General features: G+C 43.2%; 1 long non-coding RNA gene across 1 annotated transcript; it reads left to right on the top strand.

Moving 5' to 3' along the window:
- The first annotated feature begins 4,372 nt into the window (after nt 1–4,372).
- LOC142496513 (uncharacterized) lies at nt 4,373–9,192 on the top strand. The gene is made up of 5 exons (XR_012802028.1): nt 4,373–5,087; nt 5,179–5,245; nt 5,611–5,636; nt 7,953–8,107; nt 9,133–9,192. It is a non-coding gene; the product is annotated as an uncharacterized LOC142496513 (long non-coding RNA).
- Nucleotides 9,193–15,238: the final 6,046 nt, after the last annotated feature.

The following is a 15,238-nucleotide window of genomic DNA, read 5'->3' as shown; positions in this document are numbered from 1 at the left end:
CACAGGGTTAGGTACAGGTTTAACACTTGAATACGGTATCTCCCCATCAGACCCTTCCTCACTCAACTCCCAATCCCGCAAGTCCTTGGAGTATTTGGGGTGTTTACATAACTTATCCCTGGTAGGTCCCAGTGGCACCACTCGTGACGGGGCAGGGGCAGTGGCCGGGGCAGTGGAGCTATGGGCCGGGGCTGGGGGAACGTCCAGGGCATTGTCCAGCAAGCAGGTGACACCACGCCAAAGGAATCGGTGCTTAGAGGCACTCCCCGCCATGCTCATGGAGTCTCGGGAGGGGCCTCGACTCTGTAGGGCAGCCCAAGCGATGGCTGAGTCTATGCTTCGAGAGGAGAACACTCCCCCAGGACTTTTCTTCCCGGTGGAACCGGAAACGACATCCTCAGGATCGCCTGCAGAATCTCCATCCGCCCCGTGGTCACGCACCGGCAGTGCGTCGAGGACCTGCGGGGGCGGTGGCGGAGCATCCGGTGCACAGCCGAACAAGTAGTCCTCAAGCCTCTCTTTCTCATTCACCGTGAGTGCGGTCTGCGCCTGGCGGGAGTAAGGCGGTGGTGGAGTCTCCTTACCGCTCCGCTGCTTTTTGATGACATCGGGCTCCTCTAGGATCGTCTCGGTCTCGGTCTCCGTCGCACTGGGAGTCACCACTGCGGTGGGACTCTTACGGGCCTCCGGCCGTACCAGCGCTCACCGTAGGATGGTCTCTGGACTTGTCTGCTCTCTCTTGATGCCTTTGTGGTGGTTCGCCGGTAGGCGCATCGCCACCGATGTCATGCCAATCTCATCCTCCGACGAAATCACAATCGGTTCCTCCGCTAGGGAGTCACCCGGTTCTTCGGCGATACAACCAGTGTGTTTAGGTACAAAGTGTTCTCGCTCTGGTACCTTCACTGCGGTCGCGCTCTTCTCTGTTGCCCGTTCTCTCAGTTTAATAGCGAGGGAAGCCTTGGTTCCTCCTGATATGGTATAACGGGGACCCAGGGCAGTCTTTTCTTTTCCTTCCGCCACCTCCGTCAAGGTTCCCGGATAGGCACCCTGCGGGGTTCCAAACAAAGGCCACGGCTCGTTCGGCCAAAGATAAAATGCGCCACATTGAGGGCATCGGGCCCTGGTGCTTGGTACTGCGCCCGGTATTCCACAGTGGACGCACAAACACCGAATGTATTCGTACTCAGCTACCTCCACTACCAGTAGGCCTCCTGGTACTTGGTAGATGGAAGTACTCATCTCGGACATGGTTCGCGCAGGGTGGGAACAGCTCAATGTTCCAGCTCCTTGCTCCTCGAATGCCAGACAAAAGTGAAGCTCTTCGCTCAGGCTTCCGGACCCTCCCTTCGCTGGGGTGGACTCTCCTGATTGGCTCCCCTTGTGCCCACTCCCTCTGGTGGAATCCAGAGGTGGGATCTTTTCTTGTTCAGCGTGACGTGGCCGGGCTTTCTGACCATTCACGACAGAGGTGGGTGGGCTTTCGGCTTTCACGCCGCTCCGCTCCCCTTGCAAAGAATCCGGGTTTGGCGCCAAATTATTACACATGTCCCGCCACATTCTCCTAATAGTTTCCATGCACAACGCACGTGCTTGCTCCAGGCTGGGCGGGAACCGCCATTTTAGATCAAGGTCCTTGCACCGCGGAGCACATGTAGGGATGGCTGCCATCTTGGACGAGTCCTCCAAACGCCCATGTGCCCTATCCTCAATGTCTAACGGGTATCTCGTACCTAAAATACACTGACTGACGTCAACTGTGTGCTCTGCATTCTGTTTCTCACTAAATTGAGGTGGCTTGTACCCCAGGCTCAGCGGAACTCCTCTCCTCCGTGCACTGTACTCGATGTTTACCATGCAAGTGTTCTGTGGTGCGTGTGTGTGGGTGATAGCTATGGTACCTCTTTTCTAGGTACGGGGCATCTAATGCTTTTGGCCACTCATAGCGTGGGCCCTGGGCCATGGTCCCTGTACTGGTTAACAGACTAACCCCCCCAGTTGCCTCATGCTACCTGCCTCAAGGGACTCGGTCAGCTCTAACTATTCACCCTTCCTACGCCACCTCCTTTGGGCACCCATCCTTCTCCAACACTTGCTCGGATAGTGCATCTCGCTCTGCCCGTTCCGCCTTGCTATAAGCCGGTCCTGTTCTGACATATCTCAGCAGCGCCTCCAAATGTAACCCTGCTTCACCCCCTTCCCCCAGACTCTACGATGGTGTCTAGGGTGAATGAGGGCAGATTACATGCGGTGTGGTGCGTACCTGTGAGGAACAGGAGGTCCTGAGCTTCCCGCGATGTTGTGGGGGAGCCAGGACCGGGCTTCTGGGGTGGTAGCCTCCATGATCTCTTAGTGGTGCAGCGCCTCCATCTTCTATACTCCCAGGAATATGCGACAGGACCGGTATAGAAGAACCCCTTGGGTCCCAGTGTAATACTTTCACAGTCACACATAGGGCCTCATGCAGTAAGCGTTGATAAGGGAAATATGGCCATTTTATAGCCAAAATTGGGTTTGAGATTCAGTAAGCGCCGATAAGTGCTTCATATCGCCAGGTTTCGGAGCCGATAATTTGGTTATGGCCAGTCGCCTGCCGATAAGCCTGTTTTCGACACTGATCGCCACTTTTTTAAATCGGCTGGATTCAACAAAAAAAAACAGCTTATCGGGGCTGATCGGCACTACGAAATTGAGATGTTATGGCCGATTTCTCCCGCCAACTAAAGTTGGCATTTTGGACGGGAGAACGATCGCTAAGGCTGCCGGAACGGCACTTAGAAAAAAAAAATCTTCTGTACATCAATGGAAGTCAATGGAGCGGGGACGTATAACAGTATAGTACTGTTTACGTTTCATTGCTCACAATACAAGGGGGATTTGCATTACAGTGTGGGGGCATTCCCTGCATTGTGTCACAGCTGATGTGTCTTATTTGCATAACATTCGACTTTTACATGTTTTCAGCATTTGCGGGTCACATTACTCATCATGTGATGATGTGGCAAGGGAAAATACTATACTACACTCTTAAAGGAGAACCTCACATCATATCACACATTTTACTCAACTCAGCGACAATTATTTACATGATGTCACACATGTCACACATACACCGTATATTCATGTTCCTTTACATTACACAATGCTTGTAATGTGTCACGCATCTTTAAACCTTCATGTACATCTAAATTCTCATGTTTACATCTACGTTTGGGTCCTCCCTATTTTCATGACGTCACTTATTGGACGCTCAATCACATTGCATGTTTACATTGTAACCGTTGCATTACAAGCACTTCAACCTAACTTATACACACATGTACAGTAATTCATCATTGGGACACCTTGTAAACTCATTCTATAGCAACTATCCTCCTTACACAAATGCATGCATATGCACACGACTATTCATTGTTGGCAACATGTGACAATAACATGGCTAATTACACATGTTACACAAAACTTTTCCCACGTCAATCTCAGCCTTTTTGTCTCATTACATGACTGACTCTTGCGTTCACAAGTGTTACATGCATTGCACATGCAACTATTTATTTGCAAGCAATCTTTGTACAAAGCTTCACGTCACATCATTGCCAAATATCATCATTCCCTGCAGAATACACACAACAAATACTTAGAACAACAAGTGCACACAGCTTGCCACAGAAGTACTTTATTATGTTAATGTAACACCTTGCATTTTACTATGTCACCTGACATCATCACATACCTATTTAAAGGACGCACATTACCTGCTCATTCACAGCTACTCATTTCAAAATGTTGCGAATGTTTAGGAGACGCAGGAACATTCTTTTCTATGACATGCTTGCTGATCAAGAGAATGATATAGGGCAAGGTAGGGACACACCGAGGGACAGTGACAGTGACGCGGATACGACAGGGACAGGGAGAGGGACAGGCCGAGGGACAGGTAGAGGGACAGGAGATCAGAGGAGAAGACAGAGGAGACAACTTGTGCCTCGTCCGCGTCTGTACAGGGAGAGAACCCTGTTAGATGGGATGAGTGAGGAGGAGATTGTAAGTCGCTATCGTTTGAGTTCAGCAGCAATCTTATCTCTTTATGAGGAGATAAGGGGGGATTTAGATTTTTTCACAGCCAGAGGTCGTGCAGTCCCTGGGCTTGTTAAAATGCTGTGCTCATTACATTATCTTGCTTCCGCGTCATACCAGACAACTGTGGGCATAGTGGGCGGGGTCTCGCAATCTACATTCTCGCGGGCCTTGACCCAGTTTCTCTATGCACTCAATAGACGCGCTAGGAATTATATTCATTTTCCTACAGAGGCAACAGAGTGGCTGGAAGTCAGGACTGGCTTTTATAATATAGCAGGGATACCATCTGTGCTGGGTGCAATCGATTGCACACATGTTGCTTTGATTGCACCTAGTCAGAGTGAGCATGTGTACCGCAATCGGAAGCACTACCATTCACTCAATGTACAGGTGGTATGTGATGCCACGATGAGGATAATGCATGTGGTACCCAAGTTCCCTGGTTCCAGTCACGATTCCTCTATCCTGAGGAACTCTTCAGTCTTCCATGCGTTCGAAGAGGGTCATTTTGAACCTGGTTGGCTGCTGGGTGAGTACACATTTACATGTTCTAACACAAAACACATTTTGATTTAGGAATGTTGGCATTGTACAATTTGATCACTAATGTCAGCTTATGTGTGCTCCATTCATTATAGGTGACTCAGGATACGGAATTAGGCCGTGGCTCTTGACTCCGGTGCTAAACCCTCAAACTGAAGCAGAGGAGAGGTACAATGCAGCCCATATATCTACAAGATCTGTTATAGAGAGGACATTTGGCCTACTCAAGACCAGGTTTAGGTGTCTGGACAGAACTGGTGGGGCTCTTCTATACAAGCCTCAAAAAGTGTCTGATATTATCCTTGCCTGTTGCATTTTGCACAATGTTGCACTCAGGCACAATGTACAGTCAGACCTAGCTGAGGCTTTGGTAGACGAGCATCCCACCCATGTAGCTGCTGAAAATGAACAAACAGCCAGTGGTGGCCAGACACGACAGAATCTCATCAATTCATTTTTTTCTTGTAAGTACAAACTCATATGTTCCTAGTACTACTTTTATAGTTTAATTATGTTATATTAACAATAATGTTTCTTTATATAACCTTCTGTTAGGACACAGATGAATATGGGTTGCACACCTTTCTTTTCTCTGCTGTGTGCACAAAGGGATGTGGCACCGGTATGTTATTGTTGCACAGGTTATATAATCCCTCTTCAATTGTACTTTAGTTGTGTGTATGTGAATACAACTTGGGTAACAAAGCAATAATATTTTAGCATTGTGTTATTCCTTATGCTAAGACAAAACACATATTATGCCCATAATCATTCATGCTTCTAGTATGCTTACATACAATGTTATTGGTGCAGTGTAACATGTACATCCAGATGATGTGTACACCAGGCTGATTTACATTTTGAATGTCATTAAATATACATGGTGTTGCACATTTAACACCAAATACACACTTTGATGTGTTCTTTACGGTACTGAAGATGGCATGTCAATGTTTGCAATTTATATATTGTTCCTTTGCATTATAGGTATATTTGCAGTATGACTGATCATGGTATGTATATTTGCTGACATCTCTCATAAGATGTGGCTACCTCAATCTTCCTATAATTATTGGAACTAAAAACCCAACATATTGGTTTAAACACAAATGTTACATATATGTACTTTCTGTATCATGTATATGCATTTAGCTACTCTTGAGGTTTCATGTGCATTGTATTACAAAATGATTACTCACATTTCATCACATTTTATGTATGTTTCCTTATAATTTCCATTAATGTAATATAGAGGTGTTTGGAGAAAAGGGGATAACTGTACTTATTTGTTTACTTACGGGAGCACATTCATCACTAGCATAGACACACTTTTTAAGACAACTGTTTGTGTGTGTATCAATTGGTGTAGGATCCATGTATAACACCGACAAATGATAACACCAGCTTTATTATGGTAGCTTATATCATCATATTGACTATACTATGTATTTCTAAACGATTAATAAACACAGTAAACTATAGTTAGTTAGGTTAATGAAATATACACAGAAACGTACTTCATAACATGATGGTGATGTCATATTCAGAACATCATGCATTGGAGGGGACCATAACATCTGGCCAGTAACATTATTTGCTACAGTCCCAAACCATTTTATCTACATACCCATGTAACAAGAGATTTTAAAAATAAATGGCTACTTGGTTGTACGTGTCCTTTACATTGGGAGAAGGAGTGGCTCACTGAGTAAAGACACACACTGGCACTGATAGTTTGAAGCAGGGGAGTCTGGTTCAATTCCTGGTGTGGGCTCCTTGTGACCTTGGCCAAGTCACTTTATCTCCCTGTGCCTCATGCGGCAAAAAAACATTTGTACGTTCCACGGGCCAGGGACCTCAGGCTGAAACATGTGTCTGTAAATCGCTGCGTACAACTAGCAGCCCTATACATGAACATGCTCATATTATTATTATTATTGTTACATAGTTTCGACAGTCATACGTTCCATTACATATTAGAATACACAAATGTGTTAGCAGAGTGGGAATGGTTGTTATATATAAAACACACCATGTCATAAAATGTTAGTAGTCATTAAAGAACACTCAATAAAAATTCATGAGGCACTCTTTTGCAACATCATTATGTTAATTAAGTGCTTATGCAATATAGGCATAAGGGTATCACATTTTTAATTGTTTGTTAATAAGCGCTGCAAGCAATATAAAATTAGTTCCATATGTAGTATAGTAGTCGGTGGCTCCTCCTCACAATCATCTCATATAAAGGTAGACTCTTCTGAAATCATACATTGATCCGATTGTATCTTCCCCGACATCTCTGAAATACAGCAAACACATGATGGTCAAAGATGGCACCTTACTAGATATGCATCCGTGACAACGCGTTACGCAGCTCTATATGATTGTGTAGATACACACGTCAGTCACTTATATGTTAGAAGTAAAACTGTTCATCAGTATGTAATGTTTCTTTAAATTTGTAGCAGGCATAACTATGTATAAGAAGTGAACGTTGCCTGTATACTGAAAGATGTGCGCGCACATCTTTGTGTGCGCACGCACTTCACGCTTGGCTCCACTAACTGTTAGCGCATGCGCAAAACAAAGCGTACGTTGTGCGTTCAATACATGTTGAAAATACCAGTAAACATAACATCTTTATTTCAAATACAATGAAGACGAAACTACATTCGTTCTAAACGAGTACATCTGTATTCTTTTTAAACAGACGTGTTTGAACAGAAAGCACGGCCGATAACACAATGCGCAAATGCAATACGTGTGACGTCATGTTAAGCCAGCGTGAAACGCACGCTAACACTCCTCCCACTCAATTAACATTCGGCTAACGCCCAGGGTACGCCTACAAACACTGAGCCGCACGCATCACACACTGCAGTTACCGTTACTATAACAAAACATGACAGCCAATAGGCTTTGAGGCGCGCACGTCGCTTGGGGGCGGGACTTACATCAGTAATCCTTTTTAAGGACGCCTTGGCCCATGACAAGGGTCCCACGTCATACGTGGTGGACCCGGTTTTCAATGTTGTAGATGTTGCATGATAACAAAACAGGTATGTGTTAGAGTAATGGAAAAATGTTGCTAATATGTTTAAAGGGATAAGAAAGTACGTATATTTATTCCGTCAGCAATGTGTACTACTCTTTCAGGTTCTACTATATTGTATTAGGAAACAATTTGTTTGTGATCGCTACATGTTATGCAGTCTGCAATGTTACGCTGTATTCACGCATTGAAAGTGAAAATGGTGGTTACAAAAAAAAAAAAATTTAAACGCAGAGTCAACGCATAACGATTGTTATATTTACCATTCTTCTAGAATTAACTCTTCGCCTGGCTGCAACTGGTCGCTCCAGAAATGCAAGGCATTTTCATCCACGCTTAACCCAACCGCTGAATCCAGTATGACACATATCTCCTCCAGGATGCGCTCATAGGAATCGCCACTGCTTTCTTCAAATAATTGGTCGGGAGGTAGGTTCATTTCTTCGGGTTCCCATTCCAATGCATTTTCAGCTGAAAGGCTTGGTACATAATCATAGTACTTTTGTTCTTGTACAATGTGGGTTTCAGGAATGGAGGCTGCAGATATTGCAGCACGTATCGATTCAAACGGATCAGTAGTAGCGGATACATTGCTATTGCCATTAGGAATAAATATGCCTTTCACGACAATATAAGTGCCGTCTTTCAGGAGAAATTGTTTTTCCGGGGCAATCTTCCAGAAACCATAGGTGTGTTGTAGCTTATCCTGGTCACGTTCAAAAAAGTCATTACTTGATAAAGTGAATCTTATTGAGGAATTAAAATTCCGTGCATGCTTACGGTCTTGGTAATAAGGATATTTTGCTCGAATGAAATCATCGATTTGGCGTGTGCTTGCTTTCTGTCCGCGACTGTTCAAGATGGCTTCACAGATCATGTACTTATACCCTAAAAGGGGATTAATATTGTTAACGAATTCATCAGCCATGTCTGAGTAGCACAAAAGCTGTGTGCAGGTCTGTGTTATTTGCTCATCAAAATGAATGTGCTGAATGGCTAACAAACTCCTGTTTTTCCTTGTCAAGGTCAACAAAACTAACTACTTTGACTCCTTATTTCAAACGCCAATTGGATTTGTTTGTCTAATTGGGTTAACAGTTGTGGTTCGTGATATGGGACTGTGGGAGAAACATTTCTCCTTCTTTTATCTCGTTTGTGAAAAACATCCCTAGACTTTGAATGCGTTCACATAGTGTTTTTTTGAAAACTAACAAAGACCACTGTGTGAAAATATTTCTTAGCCAGGCATATCAGTAAAAACACACACCTGCAAAAAGAAATGTTTTTTCCCCGCTTACATTTCTGTGTGTATGTGAAAGTCTGGTTAACTCCCTGTCTGCATGAGTTTAAATACGTGTGTATATATATATATATATATATATATATAAATATATCTCTCTTATAAAAATATATATATATTTATATATTATATGTTATTTTTTTTAATATTGCAGGAGTACACACAACATTGATGGCATTAAGTATACCTTGTATGAAACCTATTTAAATGGTGAGAAACATGATTGAATTAAGTAATAAACATTTGTTTAAGCACAATACTGTTAGAGTCTCATACTTAGGATATTTCTCAAACATTAGGCCTGTATTATTAAAATAGTGTTTTCACAAGGAAGCATGAAGTGTATTAGTTTGTAAAATACATGTATACCAGTTTATATAGTACTATATATATATATATATATATATATATATATATATATATATATATATATACACACACACACACACACACACACACACACACACACACACACACACACACACACACACACACACACACACACACACACTCAGAGTGTGTGTGTGTGTGTGTGTGTGTGTGTGTGTGTGTGTGTGTGTGTGTATATATATTATTATACATTCTGAGATGTTATTGAAACAAGAACACACAAATGATTAAAGGACAAAATTACAATGGCCAAGCAAGGCAAAGGTAAGTAAGAATTTACACATAATCCTGCTGTACACGTACAAGAAAGATGTTTGCAGTTACTTAGGTGTTTTTATAATTGCATGTGACTAATATGCATATGCAATTCTTACATCAATTAACACACCCAAATGCAATGTTTTGCTGCAAAGTCAATGGCAGCTTCTCTAAACTTAGCAACTGGCTCCTGGTGGACCATTACTGAACAGACGATTAAAACATAAATATTTATAACACAATTAATTATGAGTGTTAACATTTCCAAAACTTCACGTGTACAAGAACATAGTTGAAAGTTTGGAAACAACACAGTCTTCAGCATACATACAATAGTAATTAGATAATCTGAAGTCAACAAAACAAGGCCAAAGACATATTTTCTGAATTATAACATTTATTTTTTTTGTTCCTTTTGCGAACGAGTAACAGGCCTGCTTGTTGTCTCTTGAATTTTCCTTTTTCTTTTGCCACCAACTTTAGGCACAACAGAGCCACTTTGAGTGGCCTCTGGCACTTCACGGGCAGGGCTTATGGGCAGTGACTCACCTACAGGGCTTGTGGCCAGTGACTCACCTACAGGGCTTGTGGCCAGTGACTCACCTACAGGGCTTTTGGGCAGTGATTCACCTACAGGGCTTTTGGGCAGCGATTCACCTACAGGGCTTTTGGGCAGCGATTCACCTACAGGGCTTTTGGGCAGTGACTCACCTACAGGGCTTGTGGGTACTGACTGTTCACGGACAGGGCTTGTGGCAAGTGACTCACCGACAGAGCTTGTGCCCACTGACACATGTGAGCAAGTTGGTAGACACTGCACAAGTGATGGTCGGTCTGTTTCATGTGAGTCTTTTTTTGTTTTTGACCAAAAACTGGTCAGTAGTAACTGCTTGTGTTTTGTTTTTGTGGCCTCCTTTGTAGGTGTCAGCTGCTGATGTAGTACTGATGGCAGCGGTAGGATGTCGTCAGGAACCTGCACACCAATGTGTGCTACTTGACCGGAAACATTGGGACCTGGTGACTGAAGATCAGATGAATGTGGTGAGAAGTTGCCAGCATATAATGATCCAGCCTGTGAGGTGTTGAATTGGGGTACATTAGTCATTCTCAAGTAATTAGCTTGGGTTTGCTGAACAACTAATGCTTCGAATGAGGTGTTGATTTTTTGCAACTGTTTAGGCACTTCAATGAAGACTCTGTGGAGATGTGCCAATTGTGATACTGTTTCTTCCTGCAGTCCAATCATCCTTTCCAGCACTGTCATCATGTCTGAATGGCGACGATTTTCTGCGTCCACTATTTTTCCCTCTGAAGCTACAATTGCATCGTATGTGGAAGTTGATGGACGATTTGGCGGTACAACAGTTTCTATTGGCACCTCTTCATGGTCACATGATTGTATTTCAGTCTCTTCTGCGGCGTCATCCTCATCATACTCATCATCCTCATCACCATGATGTTCTAAAAAGAAATGTACACATTATTAAATGGCATGTTAATGTATGCTGTGTTACTATGTAATTGTACTGTGTCCTAAGTAACACCTAACATGTTAGCATACGTTTTATAACCTCACATTAAAAACTACCTTGACTTACGAATAATGTTTGGACTCAGTATGAAATATGAATGAATGAAAAGTTGCTCTAAACTCAGAAGTCCTACATGATAGTTCACATCACTAACACAATACATGTTGCCTTACACTTAATTTGCACTGACACTAAGTAATCCTATTTAAAGAAGATGTGCAAAACAAATAATGAACATGACAACATAACATATAGAAGAGCACATATTATATGGCCAGCAAATGATACACTCACCTTCTAGTTGTGTTGAGCTGGCTGACCCAGGTGAAGACACTTGTTCCATCTCAGGTGACACATGTCCTCCAGGGGCAACTATATATAACAATAACATAAGTTTTACATTTACATGTGTAAATATTGAACAAACACTTATTGTATGTTCTGTATTTATGATTAACTAACAACATCAGTTCCTTAACCGAAAATGTGTGTGAAAGTGAACATAAATAGTTGTAATAACACTGTACATGCCTGTGTACTTAGAAGTTTTGAGTTCCCTAACATACAACATACTATGTTTCTGCAGTAATGCGTGAGGATAAATAGATTAAATTAGTACATAAAAATCATATGTTGTGTAGTGATATCAGTATCATAATGTACATAACTATCATGAGATGACCATTCACAATGGTTATCATGAAGGTGGTCATATTGCAAAAAGTGTTGTTTTTGGTAGAGGATATGTGTGGTACATTAATCGAAGATGTGGCACACCTGAATGTGGCTGTGACTCAACAAGACAACACATGCAGTGTGTGATAATGTGTCTTTGATAGTAGTTCAACTATAGATATGAGTGAACTAATGTGTGACGTACGCTTTGATAAGTAATGAGTTGTTGGGGCATTTAGTAGCTAGAGTTAAGCTTTCAAATGAGTGTGATTAACTTCAGTTGTGCTATTCAGGTTGTAAGAAAGGTATTCCCTTCCCCAAAAAGCCTAATCAGCCACACCTTTCAATTACTTGAAACAGGTGAAAATGGTGTGAACTAAGTTGACCGTGAAATGAGGCTGTAATTAGTGTGTGTGCTGAACCCCACCCCCTCTGTTGAAGTGTATGCTGTGATGAGATATTAATTGCAGCTGCTTTAACACAATGGTAGATGAGCTAAGTAGTCATCTGCAGTGTTTAAGTTATGAAAACAATGACATAACATATGATACGTGTGCCTCATTATGCTGTCTGTATATGACATAAAGCAAAAATGGACCTTTTCATAAGCAACTATAGATGTGTTAGTGCCAGTGATGTTTGTAGGCCGTTACATGCAATTTCTTTGATGCATGCTTAAAATAGGCAGTAATGTCATGTTTGTCGGAGTAAAATCAATAAAATACACAATAATATGATACATATTTCTGTTCTGTACCTGTAGCTACTAATAATTTCTCATGAACATGTGTTACACATGTGTACTACCCTGTTGTTCCCCATCTTCGCCCACCATCAATTGCTTCCACTGCAGCTATGCATTTTGGGAATTCACATGTAAATGAGCACGCAATGGCACGTGCTATATTAGTTACTGCTTTTAGTAGGACTACTACATATATGTCTATTTTGAGATATATATATACAGAATCAGACATATACATATATAGATGCAGGTATGCTTATATTGTGAAGACAGTATAAAAAGCAGTGTAAATATGCAAAATAAGTGTAAGCAACGACACGCCTAGTACAGTAATATTTATCACCTGCTGGAAATTGTGACGGATAAATTCCAATGTCACGGTCACCAGCCAAGCCTTCCACGACGACGGTAAGTAATTTTGGCCGAAGCAGCTCCTCCAATGGAGTCAATATGAGACGTTGTGGTGTGGGCCCACCTCCAGTGCCAGTAGCATGCACGCGTTGGTCTTGTATTTTCTTTTTCAATTTGGACCTAATATCATCAAATCTTTTCCGACAATGATACTTGTCCCTGACACTATTCCCACAGGCATTGACACCAATGACTATTGTGTCCCACATTTCTTTTTTGCTTGCTGCACTTGTCCGCCCTTGAAAAACATATAAAAGATATGAGGTAAATTAATAATAATATAAGCACCAGTTTCCTACACTGCTAGCTGTTCCAAGAGATAGCAAACATGCTGTTTTATGTGTAATATGTGAAGCACATGAGCATTCACTACTAAACCTATACATGTAAGCAAGGTTGCATTCATATTGTATGCAGTTCTGGCAAATTGACCGCCTGTGTTTATTTGTCCTTGTAAGGCATGATAAAAAGCTGTGTTTCCACACTAATGAACATAGAAAGATATTGTGTACCCATATTTGCATATGAACAAAACTCAGATGACCTAGGATCACATGTATTTGAATAATAAATGTAAAGGTACACTTACCTACTAAATGTCCATAGAGACTGTCATAGTGCTCCAGAATGCCAGTGACAAGAGCCCTATTTTCCTGGTCATTGAAGCGAGGATTACGTGGCTTCTCCACACGTTTCTTCCGAGCAGGTTTAGGGTCAGAGCTTGGCTGGTGCTGACTGGACTCTCCTTCTTCCAATGGAAGAGCCTCCAAAAGCTGGCCACCAGCAAGCACGCCACCACCAGACACCCCATCAGCAACTGCGCCACCAGCAGCACTCCCAGCACCAGCACTCCCACTCCTAGCACCAGCACTCCCACTCCTAGCACCAGCACTCACACTCCTAGCACCAGCACTCACACTCCTAGCACCAGCACTCCCAGCACCAGCACTCCCACTCACAGCAACAGCACTCCCACTCCCAACAACAGCACTCCCACTCCCAACAACAGCACTCCCACTCCCAGCAACACCACTCGCAGCACCAGCACTCCCACTCCCAACAACAGCACTCCCACTCCCAGCACCAGCACTCCCACTCCCAGCAACACCACTCGGTGCACCAGCAACATCACTCCCCTGAACAGAACGTTCACTCCGACGCGTACTCGCACGAGTAGCACTCCCACTCCCACCAGCATCACTCTTCCCACGCTTTGCGGGCATACTTCCAGCACTCACAAAAAACAGACAAGAAATGTACAGGCAATCACACGACCCACTTCCACATATAAAACAAGACAAAGATGTAAACAAAACAACAAAGGACAAAGCTCTCCCAATACACAACAAGTCTCTCAGTCAATATGCAAATCTTCAATCGTCCAGCTCTGTGCGTCTCTCTCTCTCTCTCACTCCCAACAACACAGAGAATGATTAGCAGTACACGTTGCCTTTAAATATGGCGCGCAATCAAAAACATGCTTGTTTCGCCTGATTCAGCAAGATTTGTGATTGTGCAACCTAACAGCACCCCGCCACGCACGCCGATACACCTGTGTGTGATCGGCTCATCATCGTGAGAGTGGGCGGATTTGTTTTCGGCTTGATTTTGAATGTATTCGGCACTTACTGCATACGGAGAGGGAAAAACGCCAATAACATGACTAATCGATAAGCTTGCCGATTTCACATAATCGTCGCTTACTGCATGAGGCCCATAGTCTTTGATAATAACGAATAGTCTCTTTTATTGACAGAGCAGCAATCTCCCAATGATAGTGGCTTCCAGCAGCCGCAACAACAATAGCCAAGACGGGTTATTACGCCACTCGCCTTCCACACAGATAATTCTTCCTCTCCTTCCCTCCAAGTCTCTCCTCCGGCAGGATGGTCTGAGCTAGGGTTTCAATACCCCGTGGCCCACCCCCGAGGTTATCCTCGCGGTGGGTCTTGGATTCTCCCCATCACCCCTGGCAGTGGGGTGAGGGCATTGGTCCACCAAGTCTATAATTCTATCAGCTCTACTAAAGGACGCTGATCTTTCCGCTCCTCTCTCTCTCTGCTCCTGCACTCTGCGCAGGGGAGACCGTAGTCTCCTCCAACTCCTCGGACCGATCCGCAGGATTCTTTGACTCATGGCATACTAACTGAACTGCATACTCCCGGCATAACTAACTGGCAACTCCAGACTCTCGATATCACTATCATCGCTAACTCTACTCACCCGAGTTGTATATATAAAACAAAAGA

The sequence above is a fragment of the Ascaphus truei genome, chromosome 6 (assembly GCF_040206685.1).
Source record: "Ascaphus truei isolate aAscTru1 chromosome 6, aAscTru1.hap1, whole genome shotgun sequence".
In the NCBI taxonomy this organism is placed as follows: Eukaryota; Metazoa; Chordata; class Amphibia; order Anura; family Ascaphidae; genus Ascaphus; species Ascaphus truei.
The sequence above is the reverse complement of the archived record's forward strand: the minus strand, read 5'-3'. Positions and strand labels throughout refer to the sequence as shown.